At 40.3% G+C, this 22,427-nt stretch overlaps 1 protein-coding gene across 2 annotated transcripts in view; it reads left to right on the plus strand.

Annotated features, from left to right (window-relative positions):
* The window catches only part of RASA3 (RAS p21 protein activator 3), a 175,235-nt gene that overhangs the window by 374 nt on the left and 152,434 nt on the right, over window positions 1-22,427 (plus strand). The window lies entirely within an intron of this gene.

Here is a 22,427-nt window from a genome sequence, read left to right on the forward strand (position 1 = left end):
TCATTCAAAGAAAGCACCCTTATGGACAGACTCCATAGTTTTGCTCCTTCACTGGGAGTTATGTAGGCACGTGGGCAAATAGATGGGGCTGACACATCATGTTGTGAACAGCAAGATCTTTGTGAACTGGTGATTGAGGCTTAAAAATTATTTTAGGTGTGAACAATTTTAGGGGAAATTTTGAATGTTATGTAGTTTCAAATAATACGTAAGTTTCTCTTTCAGATTCAAAACCAGTAGAGAACAAAACTAATGGTTAAGTGGTGTTGATATACCTACTGCTTTGCTTAATAGTACTTTTAACAGTGGTGAGGGTACAGAGAGTCAGTTAAAATGAACTGATTTACAAATTTGCACTCAAGTATCTTAAATCTTGAGAGGAAGTGGAGAGCTCCACAGTCATATTAAGACTTCCTCACTTTGTGGAAGTTCCTATGTTTTTATCTCCTTTTAGATATCTTCTTTCTTTTGTTCTAAAAATACCTGTAGACATGATATGTGCTGGTGCTACCACATAGTTTCTTCCTGCTGCTTTTAAATTACTGTTTCTGAGTCAGTTTGATGCTTTTGCATGTTTCATAAAATCACAGAACAGTTCAGGTTGGAGAGCACTTTTAAGACTGTCTAGTTCCAACCTCCCTGCCACAGGTAGGGTGACCTTCCACCAGACCAGATAAACCTGATCAAGTAAAAGTGAGTGTGTTTGCTTTCAGTTTGTACATGAAAAAAGTCTTCTTTGATATTGGAAAAGTGTCCTCGTTTCTGGCTTGAGTACTGTAACTGAAGTGAGGTCTCTGAAACCGAGATGTGTGTTGAAGTGGGAGAAGTTCCTTCTGAAATAGCCCAGGAGCGGGTGTCAGTCTTTCTGGGAAGGTTTCAGAGATGGCCCCTAACTCAGCTGTTTTGTTCAGGTAAGTGGAAAAAGTTAGTGACTTTCTACTGCCCTCATTCTGAAGTTTTTCTTCTTCATCCCTGCCACCCCAAACCCATGCGGGCTTCTGTTTCCAATGTTGTGTACAAGTACTGCAGACCTACCAAGGGGCAGCCCTTGGCAATTCCCACTTTACAGAGGCAGAATATCTGAATTGCTCCCATGGGGTGTGACTCTCCCTCAGCTGCCTGCAGCATGGCTGGACTTGGAAAAAGGTATTATTTTGATTTTCAGTGGGTCTAAAAAAGATGAATGGGGAAATGGACTGAACTTGATCAACTGAGAATATCTGTGGCATGCGTGGAAGAGGAGAAGGATGAAAAGCAATGCAGTTGGCTTTATCTTGTGTCCTACCAGCATTCTTCAGTTCTGTTACAGAATTCTTGCCTTTTCATACAGAAGTTGTGTCATCTCTTCTAGGCTTATTAGCATGACATTTCTGTACCTGATCTATTACTTGATTGCTCACTATGAACTGCACGAGCTGTCAAAAACACAATCTGCAATTAAAGTGAGGTCTTTATTTAAATTTCCTCTTCTTATTTTAGCTTGGCTTACACAACTGCTGTAAATCAGGCCTGCCTCTTCCAAACATCTTTCATGCCATTAGTCACTGTCAAGAAAGTTTGACAGGTCTCCAACTGCAGAGTTAGTTTCTGCAAGTTTTGTGGAAGTCACTGTCAACATGAGAGAGACGTGGACAGACTAGCACCCCTTTTCCCTCAAGAAAGGCTACAGCTCCAACTAAGAAGTTACCTGCTCCATTTGGCCTGGCAGCAGTCCAGTGAGGAGGTGTATGGCTCAGGATTGCCATTGGAGATTTTGTCAGAAGGCTTCAAGGACATGGGAGGACAGGGACTAGAGCTACTATGGAGGAAGAGAATCTGGGGCTTGGCAAATAATTTGAAGGCTACATGAGTCAGTCGATAAAAAACAGCCTTTGTGGGTTTGCTGCTCGTAGAACACTCTTTGTCCTGTGGTTATTTAGATGATGCAAACCTATTGCTGTAAAGCAAAGAATCTTGGTATTTGTTCTCTGCAGCAGGTTTTTACTCCTTGCTGTGGTGATGAGTGAATCCCATTGATTGTATCAAAACAACCATGATCACATTTGGCTTTGCTTTTTTCAAAAGATAAATTTTAGGGAAATGGCCTCTTCTATGCTGGTTTCTCTCCTTCATGCAGTACTACTCCATTGTGGCTAGCAGAGGTGCCTAGGGTGAACTTAAGGATGTTTCATCTTTCTTGCTCAGGAATCAAAAAAAGAGAAGTCTGTTTTAAGGAAATGAAGAAAGCACAATTTTCCTTTGCTTCTTCACGTTGATCACAATAAAATGTAACTCCTGCAGGATAAATTTTAACACTGAGAAATACATAAATATTTGCATCACAAAAGGTGACTTTTACAAAGCTATGTTAACTGACTACAGTTAGGCTCCTCTATGTATGTTTAAAGAAATTGTATGAGGATGTGCAGAAGTAAGACTTAGCTCTTAGAGTTATTTTCTGCTTCATTAAGATTTTCTTTAAAATAAGACATCTTTTAAGATGTCTTATTTTCCTTAGATTTCTGTTGGGAAGACTTGTGGTATCTATGTAGCCAGAGGTGGTGAGCTGAGCTAGATGTACTGGGTGGCAGGTGATGTGCTCAGGGCTTGCTTTGCCATTGCTCTAGATTTTGTCATTTTCCTGAAAGTTTCTGTTGTCAGTGGAGCAATATCAATAATATGGCTGACCAAGCATACCTGTCTGCATTAGGGGGAGTTGACTGGCTCTCTGGACTCCGTTGTTTGTGTTAATTAGATTTCTACTGACTAGAAGGAGACCTTAAGCACCTATCTCACAGTTATCTAAATGTATTGTTGTAATGGAGTCTACCCTAGGGCCTCAAGGAATTTTCTCCACATGTAGGAGTGTAGTTATATTTAAGTATGATCTCAGTTGCTGTAGAGTATTTGTGACATCTGTATGGGACTAGTCTGCTGATGTGCCTGCTTGGTTAAGAGTTTGCTCTCTAGACTTTGGGACAGTGAAGTAGTGAGTGCTGTGATCACTTTGTTGCCTATGAGACTCAGCACATCTTGCACGGACTGAAGCTTGAGCACCTCTACAGTTTCCTACTCATTTCCTTTAACTGTGAAGAGAACTGCTCACCACTGTAGTTCATCACCAGCATGGACAAGGAAATCCATGACATGTTTTCTGATTAGCTAACATGAAATCTACTTTGTTGGCAGTTCTTTTTAAAGAAATATGGGCTTGGATTATCCTATTACTAAGCTATAATGTTTGAAACAATCATATCAGGAGAACAACTTTTACTTTTCTCAGGTCACTGTACCAGACAGATGCAGCTTTCTCATACTGAGATGTTATAGATTGGCACTTGTATCCTTCAATTCCATAAAGAAATTTAATCAATGGCTGCATAAGAAACAATCTATGTGAAACAGAAAGTAGCTAAAATATGTATACTTTTGATTTCCTTGAAAAGCAGTTTTGTAACATCTTTGGGATACATTTTGCTTGCTTTTTTTCCCCATCCCCATGTTTATTGTTGTCTCTGACATTACCCTCTAAAGGTTGTCTTTTATCTCCTATCACTGCTGTTGCAGCTGCTTTTTAACTCCTGTCATTGCCGTTTCATCAGCATGCGTGTCAGAGAAGCACTTCACCATTTCATGGAAACTTTTTAGCAAAAAAAAAAAAAAAAAGGAACATGTTCCCACGACAAGTAGACAAAATCTCTCATGCTATCTAGGTATTAGATAGATCACGATGACTGTTCTTGCAGGTGCTTTTGGTATTTTGCATAATCACATTTGCATTTTGACAGATATGTGCTCATGGTGTGAATCCCCTCTTTATTTTACATCCCTAGACACTTGTGTTGTTTAGGAGTGAGACTTGAGCATGCTTTTTCCCATGACTGATTATTGAGCTTGTGACTTGTTCAGGGGGTTCCTATGCACTCCCATTTTACAACAGCATTGGCTACTGCAGAAGTTCCTAATCTGAGGTTCCAGACTGGTTTTGGTTCCTTTGTTTTAGTGCCAGATTGCACATTTTAAAATGCTCCGGTGTGACAAATAGTTATGCACGATTCTGCATCTTATAAATAAATACTGTGGTCACTGGTGCCCAGTGGGGCAATGCTAAGCAGAGGCAATGGGCACAGCCTAAACCTCCAAAGGGTCCATCTGATCATCAGAGAACACTTTTTCCCTGCGAGGGTAACCAAGCACTGGAACAGGCTGCCCAGGGTGTTGTGGAGTCCCTGTCCCTGGAGATATTCAAAAGTCATCTGGACATGGTCCTGGGCATACAGCTCCCAGTGGCCCTGTCTGATCTGGGGGTTGGACCCAATGGCCTACAGGGATGCCTGCAAGCCTCAGCCATGCTGAGATTCTGTGAAATACTATGTTCACAGACACTAATTCTCACATCTTCTTTGTACAGCAGTCAGAAACAGTTTTGACCCAGAAGAGGTTGTTCCCCTTGACTACCAAGGAAATTAGTTGTGAGAGCAGAACCTGATGGTCCTCAGCATATGGATGGGGAGGGTAGCTCAGTGAATCTGAAGAATTTTACAACTGACTGAGATATATAAAACAGTCTGTAAAAATTTTTTTCTGGAGGAGGAGAAGCCTAAAAAAACATTAACTAAATCTGCCAGTAAAGATTGCATAAGTGAAATTAATGGAGGGATGCTGGCTTATGTTTAAAGAGTGTTCATGAAAGGATATTTCATTGCAAACTAATGTCTTTAGCTCAAATTGGCACTACCTTGCTTGTTCTACTATGTGGTAATAAAAATAATGATACTTTTAGCAGATTTAAGTAGTCTATAAGAAGAGAAATACCTCATTTCTATTTTGTTCCCTTACGAAAGGGGCGTTCCTCAGCACATCTTTAGCCAGATGAAGTTGAAATTGCAAGACTTGGGTTTAAAAGCTGCTCTCCTGCCCTCTAGTGTTACTGTAAAAGTTTCGAATCAGCTGAGGGTTTGTGTGTGGGCGAATTTCTGCTGTTTTTTAGAAAAGTGAAAAATTACAACTCGACTCTTATTCTAAGCAGAAAATGACACTGGGAGTTTAAGAGGTTTTTAAAGCTTTCAATAGTTACTGCAGGATTAAACACTTCTCTTTTCTCTTCTCTCTTCTCTTCTCTTCTCTTCTCTTCTCTTCTCTTCTCTTCTCTTCTCTTCTCTTCTCTTCTCTTCTCTTCTCTTATCGTCTCGTCTCGTCTCGTCTCGTCTCGTCTCGTCTCGTCTCGTCTCTTCTCTTCTCTTCTCTTCTCTTCTCTTCTCTCCTCCCCTCTCCCTCTTCCTCTTCCTCTTCGCCTTTTCCTTTTCCTTTTCCTTTTCCTTTTCCTTTTCCTTTTCCTTTTCCTTTTCCTTTCTTCTTTTTCGCTTTTTCTTTTTTCTTTTTTCCTTTTTTCTTTTTTCTTCTTTCTTTTTTCTTTTTCCTTTTTTCTTTTATTCTCCACCTCCCTTTTCCCCTTCCCTCCCCTCCCTCTCTCCCCCTCCTCTTCTCCTCCTCCCCTCCCGTCCCCCTTTTCCCCTCCCCCCCTTTTTCTTCTATGCATGAACTAATAAGGTGAGCCTTGCCATCAAACTTACTGAACCTTGTTAAACAACTGTTAAATTCCATGGAATTTATTGAACTCTGTCAAATTATTACCTTACCTCAATAAAACATATTGCCGCCTCTCTGCTTTGACTGAGGTACATTCCACTCATCCGCAGCAGAGGCTGAGCACTGATACGGCCATGTAGTATAAAAGTAGGTTCGTTTTATCACGGTTTATTTGATCTTTTTTTGCCCAACACCCAAGAAAAAGCAGAGATGCTGCCGAACAACAGTAGGGGTCACTGTTAAACTGGATTACAATGAGTCTTGGGGCAGTCAGTTTATTTGCAAACTGAGCCTGTATAAGCCGGTATGTTGACCATTCCAGGACTTGGCCATGTTTAATTTGTCTGGCTATTTCATCTCATCCAGAAAGAAGATAAATAAATGGATACCAAGATTCAGCTAGGGGGGAGAATATCTTCTGATTTGTCGTCAGCAATCTTTATAAAGGTGGAACTTGTGTTTTGCACTCTTCAGTGCTCATTTCTCACAGTGTGCAATGATCTTACAAGTAGTTTTAGGGCTTTTTTGTTATGAGAAAACTGAGATAAATGCCCTAGTCTTGATTCATGGAACCAAACACCAACCACTCCACAATATCTGAGGTGACACTGAGTCACATTAGTCACAGGGGTTGAGGATGCCTCTTGCAGAACCGGTGCCCTTAGCTTCTGTTCAGCATGGCTAAGCAGACAGAGGTCCATTCCTTGGATATTTTATTTTTTATCAGCAGTTAATGAATTCTTTACACATACTGTAAGTTTAAAAATTGTTTGAAAATAAGTTTGAAAATCCTCTTGGGTTTTGGCTTAATGAGAGACAAGGGATGTATCAGCCTCAAGTCTTTGTCCTGAGTTGTATGGGAAATTAGAAAACTGTCTATAGTCTTTATTATGTTCATCTTGTTCTATGTGTGTGAAGCTGCAGGCACGAGCTTGTAATGTGAGGGCACGACTCTTGGGTTATACATCTTACCTGAGAAATATCATATTATGTGATCAAGGCTTACTGCAGGGGAAGCTGCAACCCTAGATAGAAAGCATCTCTTCCAGCATGGTTCCTTTTGGCTCATGTACTTGAGGAGTGTGGAGGAAGGAAGGAAGGACCTAGCAGGAGGCACAGCCTTTGCTTCTTTACAGTGCAGCCACTTCTCCTCTGCTCCAGGACCACTGGTGTGGAGTAGGTGGGTTGCTGGTGTCCCAGTGATAAATTCAGGCAAAGGTCAGCTGAGTGTATTTTACACACGAAATTCAATGGTCTGCTTATAAAATGAAGAGTCTGTGTTTGCTGCATGTGTCAGCCAAGTGGCTCTTAAACAGTGTTTTCCTCCTGTCTGTTCTGTTCCTGTTCAGCACCAGAGAGGATGAAGGAATGGCACGTTGTGGAAATGCTGACATGGGAAACTTCAAGTGGTCCCAGCATTTTGCAACCTTGAGTGCTGAACTGCTGGGTTTTTTCTGATTTAGAGATCTTCAAACTGAAAATTAAATAAACAAGGGGGGAAAATGAGCCCTGCCCCAAAGTGTGTAATCTATCGTTGTTGCTAGGATGAAAGTTGAAACTGTGGCAAGCTAATTATAGCAAGGGTTTGCTATGATGCCTCTGGTTTTTTTGCTGGTCAAGGTTGTGAGGCCACAAAATTATTATCATCTGTCTGTCAGCTTGGATACATTACTTTTTAAAAGCTATGTCTAATCAATGCAAATATTTTAGGAAATGCTTTAGGCATCAGTGAGCAGAACAGTAATGGTTCAGGCATAAGCAACTGGAAACAAAAGGCAGTCACAGCTTCAACCACTTCCTCAAATGTCTGCAGAGAAAAACCTGGCTCTGCTGGATGACCCATAGGACCCTTAACTCACCTGTGTTCAGAATTTTATGTGTTAACACTGAATTACTTATCTGCAGAAAGGAAAGACTGTCACTGTTGGAAGAAATAAAAACGACAAGGAGGAGGGAGAATACACAGAGCTCTCACTATAGGTAGGAAGGAGATAGAAAAAGTGCCCAGGGACCTTCTAACTAGCAAGAGATAAGTGTGATGAGTTTGGTCTGGTCTGTAATGCCTTAGAAATTTAAATTACTGTGCTCACAGAAGCTGAGGATACTTTTTCATGGCTTTTAGCCAACAGAGAAGTAATACTGCTGTAGCTGTGGTGGCTGGCCTGTACCGTAGGAATGTTTTAGGTTGTTTTATTAGTCTGACAATGGGCTGGTGAAGAAAATGTCAGCATATTTCACTAGTGATATTGATAACAAAAGAGCTTGTGCCACAGGCAAAATTTTTCCTGGGCTGAAATAAGTACCATGCTCTTCTACAACGTATTCTGTCTAAGCAGGTCTCATGATCATTGTGTTAACACCCTTTTAAAACTGCTTCATTTAATTTCTGCATAGGGTATTTCTTAATTTATCCTAGCTCCCAATACTTGCAAGGAAATATGCACGTGTACACATATGCGCTCATCCCTCTCTACTAAAAAACATAAATAAAATAAAATCAAGAGAGACCCTGAGCTGCATTCCTCAGTATATTAACCAAGAGCACCCCACCTGTCCTTCAAAGGCCAGAGAGATAAATCATGTCCTGATTTTCCAGGTTGCACTTTTCTACAGTTAGATGCAATTCACAGGAAAGTAACAAATTCCATAGAATAATCTGTCCTCCTAACATACCCCCCCCCCCAAAAAAAAAAAATATGGTAGGAACTGGAATGTTGCTTGTCAAGTTCAGGCTTAATATCTCATTTGTTCCCATTTGGTTCCTTAGTAGATTCTGTGCTTGCCTCAGGCAGTAGCAACATGTTTCTTCGTGATGAAATGTGATCAGTTATTTGGATGTTAACTGTTAAGAATGTAAGTGGCATTTCTGTTGGTTTGGCAAGAGTATTAAGAGGGTTTTTTTTTTCTCTAACTGCTGCATTGATTGTTCCAGTCTCTAGACCAATGCACTCTTTTGGAAGCACAGCAAACTAGCCTTGGTGTGTTTTTATGTTAAATGTTACAATTTTTGCTGACTGACTCACCTTTGGCATGTGTGATGCTTCCCTTTGGTTCTGGCAAAGCCAACACCTGTTGACTTCTTGGTTGGACAGCATTCAGCTGACCTCTTGGCATGTACATATCTACCTGGACCTTGATCAAAACCTGCTTGGAGATCTTATAGATCCCAAATGTTATGGCTGGAGGGAGAACGGGTGCACCTGGGAAGTGACTTTCAGAGAGGTATTAGGCTCTGTCTCTCATCATCAACTTTCTCAAGTTTATCAGATTTCATTTTCCAGTTGATGTAGGAGATTGAATTTGGCTTGAAAATGACCAGTAAGTAATTCCCCTGGAGGAGGAAATCTCCCAGCTGCCACAGAGCCAGTTTCTGCGTGCAGTTCTGTTTCCACTCCTCCTGCCTGGCAGCAGCTAGTAGGAAGGGACTGTGGCTTAGAAAAGAGGATCTCACTGATCTTTAGGTGACACTGGGGTTATCACAATCTGGCACAAAGGTCTGGAAGGCAAGACGTGTTCAGAGATGCTGTGTTTTCTTGTGTTCATTGTTAGAAGGGAGACCCTGACCCACAGCACTTCTGCAGCATTTTCTACAGGCAGCATAAATTGCTTGGATGCCCAGGATGCAGACACAGCTAACATGCTTGCTTATGTTACTGCTCAACAGTGCAGTAGAAACTTGTGATTACTGCGCTTGGGATGTTGACTGTGGATGGGCATTAGGCCTTGTGCCTGTTCAAGGTAGTCCAGGCTTACTGCTCAAGGACATATATTTGTTCTAAGCATGGTAACTCCAACTGTCCAAAATCCATCAGTTTTCACATGTGAGTAGAACCTGATGTACCTGTGAGAATGGTTTCATTGTATGTACAGAGCAAGGTTGCTCTGCACAAGAATCACAGGTAATGGTCACTTCATGTGTGAAGTTGTTCTAGTTTAATGCCCAAAGCAGGAGGGTGAGAGGTGATGAAAAGAAGAAAGGAGCAGAACTGTCCTGTCTAAACACAAAACCATATGCATGGGGCAGCTTTCTCTATCTTCCTGTCCAGTCTCTCAAATCTAAACAGCCTTTGCTCTCTTCTGAATGAACGCAGTCCAGTGTCTTGAGCTTTCAGTCCTACTGGACTCAAGTAAATTGAATTTTCTGGCCTTGCAGAAACTGAGGATTTGAAAACCACTTTCTAGAACTTCACACATTTGCCACAGTCAGATTAATATGCTCACTTTCTGCAAGCAAGTCACAAGTAGCTGGACTTTAAAGAAGCTATGCATTTCACTTCCATGGGATAAAAATTCCTTATCTGGAGCTTAGAAAGCACATACTTCTGTGATGTAAAGAGAAAACTGTCTTTTCCTGTTCATATAAAGATCTGTTCAATATTGTTATCAATGATCTGGATGAGGGGACAGAGTCCACCCTCAACAGGAGACACCAAGTTGGGTGGGAGTGTTGATCTGCTGGAGGATAGGAAGTTCCTGCAGAGGGATCTGAACAGGCTGGATGGGCCAAGGCCAATTATATGAGGCTCAACAAGCTGAGTCCTGCGCTTGGATCCCAGCAACCCCCTGCAGCACTACAGGCAAGGGGACAGAGTGGCTGGAAAACTGCCCAGTGGAAAAGGACCTGGGGGTGCTGGTTGGCAGCAGCTGAATATGAGACAGCTGTGCCCAGGTGGCCAAGAAGGCCAATGGCAACCTGGCCTGGATCAGCAACAGTGTGACCAGCAGGACCAGGGCAGTGATTGTCCCCCTGTATTCAGCACTGGTGAGTACACTTCAAATCATGTGCTCAGTTCTGGGCCCCTCACTATGAGAAAGTTTCCACTGGTGCTGGAGAGTGTCCAGAGAAGGGCAAGGGAGCTGGTGAAGGGTCAGGAGCACAAATGTTATGAGCAGCAGCTGAGGGTTAGCCTGGAGACAAGGAGGCTGAGGGAGGACCTTACTCTCTTTACAACTACCTGAAAGGAGGTTGTAGCCAGGTGGGGGTTGATTTCTTCTTCTAATAACAAACAGTAGGACAAAACAAAATGGCCTCCAGTTGTGGGGAAGTTTACACTGAATATTAGAAAACATTTCTTCATAGAAAGCATTGACAAGCATTGGATCAGGCTGCCCAGGGAAGTGCTGGAGTCACCATCCCTGGAGGTATTCAAAAGACATGTAGATGTGGTACTTGGGGATATGGTTTAGTGGTGGAATTGGCAGTGTGGTTGTGACTTGTGATTGCACTTTATGATCTTTGAGATCCTTTCCACCCTAAAAATTATTCTGTGTGTCTAGATGAGAAATTTGCTCAGCACGTGTTCCAAGACACACGTGAAAAGATCTGCAAAGATCCCAGTTACTTTTGTGAACAATATGACAATACTAGTAATTTTCCAGTCTTTCTAAAGCCATTAAATACCTTTGCCAACTTGTGAACTGGTTATTGTTATCTTCTGTAAAAATAAGTTTATATCTTCAGTTGCATAGTTGGGTCAAATTGTATTTCAGGTTAATCAGAGTGCTTATTGGGGGGCAGCTTTGAAAGTACTAAGAAATTCAAGTAAATTAAAACAATCCAGGAATTCTACTGAACTTATCAAAAGAGCTTTTAATTTTATATGCATATGTATATATATATATATATATACACACACATGCACATATATACACACACACACATATACGTATATATATTTATACTGGAGCATTCATGGTTTAAGAGGAAAACTTTAATCATAGAAGTTTAGCCCAAAATATACTTGGGAGCAGTGATTTGGATGAAGCATTCTCCAGGCCACTAAGGTTGAAGAATAAAGTCTGCAGCTGAAAAGGTGGTGAATGATGTACTCAGAGGTGTGGGCTCCACACAAGCATTTGTTTAGACAAATTAGTGTGCAATACTTGCTTCCTCTAATTGTTAATCACTCCTGTGCCAATATGTTTTGCTCAAGTTTATCTTGTGCAGCTGCTGCAAGCCTATGCCAGATGGCAACCTAGCTGTTCAAGCATGAGAAATAGAACTGAAAGGACTAGGAAGGTCTCAGATCCCCGTGTAAGGCTCTGATCCTATAGACAGGCAGAGTTCTATATATGAAGGGCTTGTAAAGTCAAGCCCTTTGCATGTTTCAGCCTAATACAATTAGCCTGCCCTTTGATTTTAGTGGCTTGAGCTGTTTGCCATTACAAGTGTGGTCAGATGAACACCACTTTTAAATTGGAGGCAAATATCTTTATTCAAATTTGATTATCTAATTCAGATAGAGAACCATACTGAGACAACAAAAGAAGGCTCGGGTTTTTTATTTGCTTTCTGTCTGAAAATGCCAAGTGCCTTTGTAAACAGGATATTTTATTTTGGCACATAATTTAAACTCCCAAGTTGGTGACATTTTTTTCCCCCCACTTCCTGGTTGGTTTGGTATGTAAGCCATGTATTTTGTATTGAGAGTATTCATTGCACAGAACATGGAGACCAAGTATGTCGAACTCTAATGTCTATCTTTGGTATTGGAGGTAACATAGCATTCAAACTATTCTTCTTTTTATAAGAACTATGAATTAAAAATGAGATTTTAAAAAACTCTATATATTTATAAACTCAATAGCAGAAAGTATTTATCAGTCTGAGAAATCATAAAAATAAAATTGTGTTTACACTGTAGTGATTAGTTGCATCAGGATAATATATTATATGATGGAAAAAATGTGCCACTATATCTCTGCCAACCTTGGTCTTTTTCTCAGAAAGGTCAGAGGATGAAAGTATGCCCTGTCAGGCAGCCAGAACCATTTTACAACTGTTATTAGTTGCACTCAGCCTAGAGGAGATGGGCTCTTGCCTTCAGCTTACAAAATAAAAGCCTGAAACTCCTGCAAAACATTCAGATTGGATCTCTAACATACTTGAAATCAATCTTGATTCAAGTCCAGACTAGCTCTATGCACTTGCACCCATTGGCTGGAATTTTGTTTCTCTGATTTTTCCAGCAAAGGTGAATATTTTTTTCCCCCCATATCTGAGGATTTGCAAACTTTTGCGAGTTTTTGTGACTAGCATTATAATGTGATCTGTGTTTTATACCTTCTTTAGCTGATGTCATCAAAGTTTGCAAATTTCGCTTTGATTTTTCACAGTAAGACTCACTTCAGCTGATGTCCTAACACAATCCAGTGCACAGAGAGCTGCCTCCACGTGTATCTTCATTGACAGTGAGTTTGAACCAGTCAGGTGGTCTGCATCCTCACTGCGTGTCTGCCAACTCATCTGTCTGCCAATCTGTGTGCCTTTTTGTGTTGTTTAATCTATCAGTCACATTGTGTCTAGCCTAGGATGTAGGTGTGATACTGAAATGCTGTAGCTGGTGACTGCTAGTATGTTCTAGAAGTGTGATACAGGATGTATCGGTACTGCAAAACACAGTTATTCGTATTTGCAGCAGCAAAGATGAAGTAATTTGCACTTTAACTTCACATGCGAAGCTGGCTTTCAGGGCTGTGAGAACATATGTAGCAAAGGAGAGATTGAACTACTGCAAAAGACAGAAAATAGAAAAGCTGCAGGGACTGTGACTAGTGGGTAACCAGCATTTCCTGAGGGTTTATACCCTCTTTGGGTGTCTTTCCTCGTGTGTTTTCACACTTATTTATGTGAGTATGGCCAGGCTACAACTGCCCTCCATTTGCTATGTACCAGCTGGCCCAAAATCCAAGCTGTGTTGTCCTCTGGGAGATGCAAGCTATGCCTGGTTAAGGCTGTGCTTTCTTGCACATACATATAACTGTAACCTGTAAATATATATTTTAATTTGTGCTGAGCTTCAAGCTAAGGAGCCTAGAAGTGAAATGAAACTTGTGCCATGTAGGCTGTTAAAAGAGCTTGGGCAGGTTTGCTCTGCATTCTTCTGTTGCATGGAAGCCTGGCAGAGATGGTGATACCAAATTAAACCAATTATCAATATTATGCTGTTCAGCAAATGCTTCTGTTTCTGATGGTGTTAATGAAGTGGCAGGAGCAATTTGAAGGCCGCAGTTCCCGCAATAAAGTGCTGGCAGTGCACAAATGAAGCAGCAAGCAGCCCCAGGAGGGACAGCTGGAGGACGGGGGCGGGAAGGCAGAGGCAAGAAGTGATTGTCTGTCTCCTGAGAATGGGACCAATTTTCAGTGCAGCTATGCCAGCTGAGCTCCAGGGAGGCACTGGGGAATCCAGCTCAATGGGATTTAATTTGTGTGTATGTGTATAGGTTATACATGACAGGCACGATTCCACATGCCTCCCAAATCATGGCACTGTACTTGAGCCCTTATACATAGATAATGCCAGCGTGGGATAATCAAAGCAACCTTTGTCATGCTGAAAGCTGAAACTCCTGAGGGCATAGTTTAATCAGTGTATTATTGGAACTAAAATTCCAGCCTTACTGTAGTGATTGTATTACTAGATGCCATATTTAATTCATGAAGAGAACTGTGAGTTTTAAAATTCAAATGAGACTCAAAATTTGCTGGTTGATGCAGAATGTAAAATTAATTTTCTGTTGGTCATGAGCAACAAAGAAATAGGTAAGAAAGAGCAAAAAAATCTTTCTCATTTGTGGCTGAATTCCTTTTGTCTGGTTATTAACCATCTCAAAAAATACTGAAAGAAAACACTGCAGAAAGGTAGCTGTGATTCACTTCACAAGTTGCACCTCTGTTCATACCAAAGAAGGATTCTCTTCTATTCCTTTAACAGTGCATATAAATGTCAAGCTTCTACAGGCTGAAGAAATATTTCAGCATTATTTAAATATATAAGAAAATTATTACTTCCCTATGGTTTTTGTAGTGTTAACTCCTTTTGCTCTTTTTTTCAGACAGGGGAATTGCTAGGAAGTGGTAGTGTATCACTTCTACGTACACATATAGATTGCAACCATTATGCTTGTGCTTGAGCTTGTGTGTTTTCCTACAGCTCTAAAAAGCTTTGCTTTAATTAAAAAAATAAAGAATCTGCTGATTTGAAAGAAAATATGGGAGTGAAACAAATCTCGGTTATATTTGGTTAACAAGGAAACAGAGGATGATGCCGGATGTGGAGGTGACCAGGATGTTCCATTTCAGCTTTCCTTCCTCATTTAACTTTTCTTTGGCTGCTCCAGCTAGGAACGATGTTTGACGGCTGGAACAACAGCAGGCATGGGTGTTTTTCATTACCTGCCCCTCTGACACAGTAGCACATCAACCATCACATCTCCACTTTCCTTCCTGTATGCTCTTTGTTTCCCACCATGGGAATATTCTTTCTCCTGATGTGCCATATCTTCCCCCAGGTATGGTTTAATAGTTACTGTTCCCAAAGTCCCAGTAGAAATGAGCTTGTAAATTGGAGAGCAGTAACAGAACTTCGGGATGACGAATTACACAGTGTCTTCCTGTTGCCCAACAAACTCTAGTGCTTCCACACATTGTGGTTCGTATGTTTCTTCACTCTGGCTTTTCAGCTGTAGAAGAGCAAAAGAATATCTGCACCTCTTGTTGGCAAGGAAGTGACATCCCCACATGATATTTCGGGCATCAACCTCTCACTGACTTGTGAACCTGGACCTCTGACTCTGTGGTTACCTGTGTCCAGGCTTAAGTAAATGTGCTTGAATTTATGGTAGTGGCTGAGGACTGCGGAATAACTGCTATACTTAAGAGAATAGTTTAAATTTTTCTTATACCTGAGCTCATTTGCTTGGTGACCTAGTTGGCTTGTCTTGAAATGCAAATAGTGAGAATGGTGTCAGGTGCAAATATGACCCTCTGATTAATGTGACAGTAATCTTTATGCCAGAGTTCTTCAGCTCTGAGGTGAAGGTATTGTTTCCATCCTTCACAGCAGGCTGTATGGTGGGATGAAACTATTTCAATACTGAAGGGGCAGATCTAACCACAGATTTAAATGAATTATCATGCTGTACTCTGTCCTGGTAACCTCTACTTGTTGCTGTGTGACACTGATGCTTTTTTTGCTCTTCTTTTGTGCTGATGTAATTTTTCAATACGTGCAAGTTAAATCCTACATCCCTTCTTAAATAAACATTACCATTTATTTTTAGAAACACATTTAAAACATAGACCAGTTGAGGTGACTTCAGTGAAGTTGGAATGGAGTCAAACATGAGTGTTGGAAAGGAGCAAAGATCATAGAATTAGGAACAAAATCATAGAATCATAGAATCATAGAATGGTTTGAGTTGAGAGGGACCTTAAAGATTGTCTAGTTCTAACTCCCCTGCTGTGGACAGGGACACTGTTCACTCGACCAAGTTGCTCTGAGCTCCATCCAACCTGGCTGTAAACACTTCCAGGGATGGGACATCCAGAATTTCTCTAGGCAAGCTGTTCCAGTGCCTCACCACCCTCACAGTAAAGAATTTTTTCCTGGTATCTAATCTAAAAGATCCTCACTGTTACAGTTTTATCACAACTTTAGTGGTATCTCTCTTTTTTTTTCATGTTCCTGCTGCTGCATCAACTGAAAACTTCAAATGAAGGTTTCTCTGCAAGAAGAAAAGGAAAACTTGGAAACACAAACTCTGCATGTTCTGTAACTAGAAAGCAACTAAAAATAATCACAATTCATATTTAATTTTCACAACTTTTACTGCAATAATACAAGTGCAACATTTTTAGAAGGCCTGACTCAATTTTTTTAAACTGCAGGCAATATGGTTTCAACTCACTGTTCTTGCTTTAATTCAGGGCCTGGAAATCCAGGTGAATAGTTTTTATCCTGAAATCATAACAATTCTGTTTAAAAAAATTGGGAATATTTAAGTAATATTCCTTTTATTGTGGTAAATATGAAGAAGTAATAAAATAAATACACTCATACTTGGTGTTTGTCCAGTTTAAAGGGGTGTATGTGTGTGAATACCAGATTAGTCATTCTTAACTTGGACAAACCTTTATTGTGTCTATACTCATAACTTTTCCATGGTAACTAACATGGATTATTGAGTTGCAGCCATTTTAGTGGATTTCATGTGTTTCTATTGACCCTTAGGAGAGCTATTTCGGTGTTGAATACTGCCAGGCAGTGAGTAAATGTTTTTCTAATTTACCAAAGGAATATGTGTCTTTACTTCTTCCTTCCTTCCTTGCTTAGTCTTAAATTCATCTTCAATGAACTGATTCAACCAATTAACCCACTGGAAAACTATTCTCCTTTCAAAAAAAAAAAAAAAAAAAAAAAGGCACAAGGATTGGAGTTAAAGGGGAAGAGTGACCTTTTGTTTCCCATGGCAGGGAGCTGGTAGTTAATCTCAGTCCAGATGTGTTTAAAACTTCAAAATGAGTTAATGAGGGTTTTTTGGACATGGTTTCTTAATGTAAGGCTATAATATCCATAGCAATTGCAGTGAAGATAAGGCTGCTAGCTTGGATTTACAGTAGTGAAAATGAAAGCAGAACTTGACCCTGAGATTAATATTTCCTGTAACTCTTAACATTCTTTTTTATAAGTGGTACTTTAGTTCTCTTTTGTTTCAAGTATTTAGTCTGTAATCATTCCAGTGCTTCAGTAGCAAAGTGTTTTAACTTTGGAGCCAGGGATTTGAAGAGAGTAAGATTTCTACTTAATTATAAGGGAGGCGGCATTTGGTCAAGTGTTTTAGGTTATTATTATCCCAAACTGAAGCTTTTAAAGAAGAAAAGGAAATAAGAAATTTTTGGGTTCAGTGATGTAACTTGTTAAGGATAGCTGTCCCCTTACAGTGTGCCCTGATGATCCAACCTAGAACCACATGAAGCAGGGGACTTCCAGGGTCCATAAGGGCATAGGACATTTTCATTGAAAAATAGAATTGCTACTAAAGCCAAGTTGTCACCTTCCTTCTGATAGTGAAGGAAGTTTTGGTTCATTAAATTACTTTCTGGCTCTTGTTTAAAGGGTTCATAATCTTTCTTTTAGAAATGATCTGCTGTTGAAACAAACAGATGATATGTGCCTGCCCAATGTGATTGCTGTAACAGAGGTGCACAACAGAAGCTGAGTTTGTCTGTCTTGGCACTTTCCCATCGTGGCTGGTGGCTTGGGATAACCTCCATGCAGCCAAGGAGCTCTGTGTTTGACCACTGCATGGTGGTCACCCCCTCCACATGGGGTCTGGACATAGTCAGTGCACTCTAGGATGTGTGTTGCTGCAGCACATTGGACCAGTCCCACTATGGCTTTGGGCAAACAAGAATCCTTTTACCTTCTTGACCCAGGCACCTAGGTATGGTGAAGCTTTTCTCTCTGGTTTGGTGAGTTTGGGGATCCTGCCCTGGGAAACTTCTGGTTTTCTGAAGTCAGGAGTTGGCAGTTGTGTGGCAGTCACTGAAGTACTGTGAGGTGGTCGTTATGGGAGATGGTATTTCTACTCTTAGTTCAGTACTAAAAAGTCATGGTCTTGTGTGTTAGAATTTCTGTCTTTCAGAAAATAAGCTTTCATCGTTAGCATTTCAAACATTATCTATTGATCCATATTGCAAATGAGAAAGGAGAAAATACCCTAGAAAGCATATCCAAGTGCAGCCTCCAACATGACTGCAGCTGAAATTCTGTGTTAAATAAAGGAAGAGCTGATACTGGTTTAAGTCTTGTTTTCAACTGATAACCCTTCTGAGAGAATTGCTGCTACCCTGCTTGATTATGCTAAGATAATTTGTGATTTTAATACACATTTTCTTTTGAAGAAGTGTAATTAAAAATAAGCAATACAGAATATATGCCTCAGAACAGAAATGTGTGCCCCCTGAACCATAGATCAATGGTGGTGTAACAGAGTGGTAGATTATAACATGCAAAGAGTTGATCAGTCATGTGGGGCTTTCTCCTTGTTTCAAGCTGCTAAATCCTATTAAAAGGGAAGCTAGAAACAAATTTTATGTATTTTCAATATTTTCACTCTGTGTATGGAATTACTGTAACAGACCCAAAAATTGCATAAATCATGAGTAAAGAAGAAAGTGTTGCTGCAGTGGGAGGGCATTGGTCTTCTAAGAATTCTCCTTCATTCATGGCAAGTGGCTCAGGGTCTTCAGAGCCTCTGAAGATTTTCCAAAATCCTCACTCTGAAGTATTTGCTGTCAGCTAACTGGGTCCTTGCTGGAGAGACCTTGGATACTTAGATGAAAATTGTCATGGGGAAAAAAGTCCAAATTGTAATCAGACCAATTAGTTATGCTACTGTTGCTGGCTTACAGTAATTTTCCCAGTTAGGCTTCTTCTTTACTAGCTGTTATAATCTCAAAGGAATTTTGTTGGGAATTACAAGGGAATGGCTTTTATGTCATTTTGCTTCACAGTTTTTTTCACTACGCTGAAGACATAGTGTCTTTAATATCGACACTCTTACAGAATACTTAACCCCCTAGTATTGTAAACTATATGAATCCTTCCACTTAATTGTCCAAGGCACTCCAGCTAATTCTAGAGCTCTGTTACAGGTTTTGCTAAGTTTAGCTGCATAGTTGAAAAGGTTAGTACCTTCACAACTCCATTATTTTGATGTGGGAGTTATCGTCTGCATAGGGACAGCAGTATTTTAACGTAAACTACAGAATTCAAAATACGCTGATGCATAGGGTTGCAATCACAAAATGGGCTTGTGACCCCTGTTCTGCTGGTTCACCATGCCAGGAAAGGACTGACTTTCAGAATGAGGGCAAAGCAAGAAGACTGAGGAAAGTAAAATTTCCAAATGCCATCATTATCCAAGAGGGAGTAAGAATTCTTTGCTACTTCCTAAATTGCTTTCACAGGAGACTACTGGAATAATGCTATTTCTGGAACTCTGTGTTGTTCTAGTTGTTCTTTTGCTTTCCATGATGAACATGATCTCTTTCTTTTTCCTTCATCTTACTTTTCACACATTCTTGTTTCATCTGTTTTTCTCTTTTTTTTCCCCATCTCATTTAGAAGTCTGTTTTTTAAATTGTTCTTCCTGACAGAAAAGAGAAATCAATATAAATATATGTAAAATAAAGAACTTGTCACTGCCTTGATTTACTAACCTTATATGGCTTATTTTCAGGATTATTCTCTTGGTTAGCAAAGAAAGCTGACAAGTGCTTGCTGGTGATACAGCTGTTGTCTTCTTCCAGAGAAAAGAAAGGGAATTCTCCTTTTCTTTCATTCATGAGAACTGCCTGAGCCACCAGAGTCAGAGCAATTTCCATCAGTCAGGCCAGTGGAAAGACTGATTCAGATAAATTCTTTTTTCAGTTTGGATTGGTAAAGAATGTCCTTATGTAAAAAAGATTCTCACTTTTTCCTGCTGTTAGAGCATACATGTCACTAGTAAAAAGTTTTCAATTGCAAGAGACAGAGAGTAGAAAAATACTTGACAAGAAGTGGTATGACTTGTACTTTAATGAAGTTTGACTGTGGGTGTCAGGTGAACTATAAAATCATAGACGGATCATAGAGTAGCACAAGTTATGGCAGATCTTGCCAAATACTTCCACTGATCCTATTTTCATGTGTAACTTCACTGAATTTCTCCTGGTGATAAAGAGGTTTGCAGCAGGTATCTGCATCAAGTTTGCTTATTTGTCAAAAGACAAATGTCCTTCAAAATGGCTCAACCATTTCTGAAATGGTGAGTGGAAAATGGTGTTTTCTAATGAGTACTTCTTACAGATGTTCTAGTACCTGATAATTACAGAGCACAGACTTCACAGCTGATGTGGTGAAGGCTGCAGTATATATTTAGTTTTCCATATTTTGGTGCTTTCTGACTGTGAAGCACCTGGCTTTACAACCTTACTACTTTTTATATAATTATTTGGTTTGCAATATTGCCTCCACAGCAATTAAAGCTGCCTCATATTTTTCATTGTAGAAGCCTCTCTTTTAATTGCAAGTTTCTTGGTCAAGTCTTAACTGTTTGGGTTGAAGCTTTCCATTCTTGCATTCTGCCTCTGACTAAACAGTTTTGGGAAGCTTTAGGAAAACCAACCAATATAGCTGTATTCCAGAATGGTCTCCAGACAGAAGTTGGGGAGAGGTTGGGGTAGATTTTGGTTTTGGTGCCACGATTTTTATTTCTTTTTCTTTTGAGTGCTTTGCCTTTCCTTGAACAAGCCCTCCGGAATTAGAACTGGGACCAAAGATTTGACAAAAGGATAGTCATGGGGTAGAAGAAATACCATTTACTGTCCTCCAAAGACTCGGGCAAATTTTGGTGAGCTACACCTTTGAAAATCCTTTTACATGTGTTCAGAAAGTACTGACTTCAAAAATATTTATTTCAGTGGCCTCAGGCTAGAGATGATGGGTAAGGAAGTGAATATAGTGAATATACAGATAGTATAAACCACATCCATATATATTGAATCAGATTCACATGACAGAGGACATACCTCAAAAATCAAGACACATGACCAAGGTAATAGGGAGGATGGGTAAAGGCAGTGAGATGGACATGGAAAAGCAAAAGACAATCAATTTTCTTTCTCTGGAAAAGCTTGCCAAAACCTCTTATAGCCATTTTGTTGCTGATTTTCTTTACCTCTGTTACTGATGAAAATAAGAACCTGGTTACTTTGCCAGTGTAGATTTTGGAGCCCTCAATGCATGTGCCCTTCTGGTCACCTTAAATGTTGTTGCAGTGTCTGGCTGTTTCTCTCAGGGAACTGGTAAGCAATTGCTTCTGGTTTTTTGAATTATTTTTAGATTATTTCTGAGAGCGCCATCTCTCCATGGTGCACAGCCTGATTGTAGAAACTACAGAAGTTACAAATCACCTAATAAAGTCTGAAGAGCACTTTGGGATTCATTTGATAAGAGTGGCTGCATTAAGTGAAAGGCTGTTAATTGTGTGGCTGGCTGCCATGTGCAGTTAATCCCCAACACAAAAGTGCGGCGAAATGTGCTCTATGAGCAGTTCCGATCCAGAAATAACTGTGAAGGGATGAACAGAAGCTCAGGGCTACCTTTCGACTCTGTGATTTACACTGCCCACGAGGATAGCTCGCAATGTTGGCCATGTATTTTTCAGCTTGTTGCCAATCCTCATGCCATCATTGAACCTGATACTGAGGCTGGGACTTTGTAATTCTATCCAGAATGGCACAGTTCTCCTGGTTCGCTTTCCACAGCTCCTGCTTTCGTTTTTCTTCAATTAAACTAGAGGGGAAAACCATATAAGTGGAATCAAACTTCTTCACACTTGTTTGTGTTCCCATGCCTGGGAACCCAGAATGTGAAATACTTGCCAATCTTCTGTTAGGGGGAATTTTGCCTGAAATTTTATACCTCCCCTACAGGGACTTGCTCCTTCTTGATCTGCATTAACTGGCCCTTGTAACCCAATCTTTTTGTCCTTCCTAAGAGGATAGACTTGGTTCAGTACTTTCCAAACACATCCCTGCCTATATGGAATTTTGGGACATTTTACAAGAAGACCAATTCTATAGCTTTATCTAAGATTAATGCCAACCCTCCAGTCTTGGAATTGCAGTAGTGCAGTACTGTAGGTGAGGGCACAGCTGGTGTTTGAGATACTTAACCATCGATTTCAGTTGCTTTGGTTTATAAGTTTCTTTTGTGTACAAATCTGATATACTGAGTTAAGAAGCATGAAGATAGTGGAGATAAGCCTACTGCCTCAAATGCCTTGGAAACTTTCTGTGATTTCTTAGACTGCAATTTTCCAGGCAGCTGAGTTGATCTCACAGCAGTCTCCTGCCACCAAAAAAAGCAAAGGAGTTGCACTTTTTCTTCCCCTTCTCATCTCCCCACTGCTCCTACTGTGTGGTCTTCTCCATCCCTTGCAACAGCCCTGGAATTCATGACTTTGCAGAAAGTGGCAGAAAAACCATCTAGGTTTGTCTGGTTTTGTTGGGTTAATTTTCTGCTGCTGTC

Source organism: Corvus brachyrhynchos, unplaced genomic scaffold, assembly GCF_000691975.1.
Source record: "Corvus brachyrhynchos isolate BGI_N302 unplaced genomic scaffold, ASM69197v1 scaffold83, whole genome shotgun sequence".
Classification (NCBI taxonomy): domain Eukaryota; kingdom Metazoa; phylum Chordata; class Aves; order Passeriformes; family Corvidae; genus Corvus; species Corvus brachyrhynchos.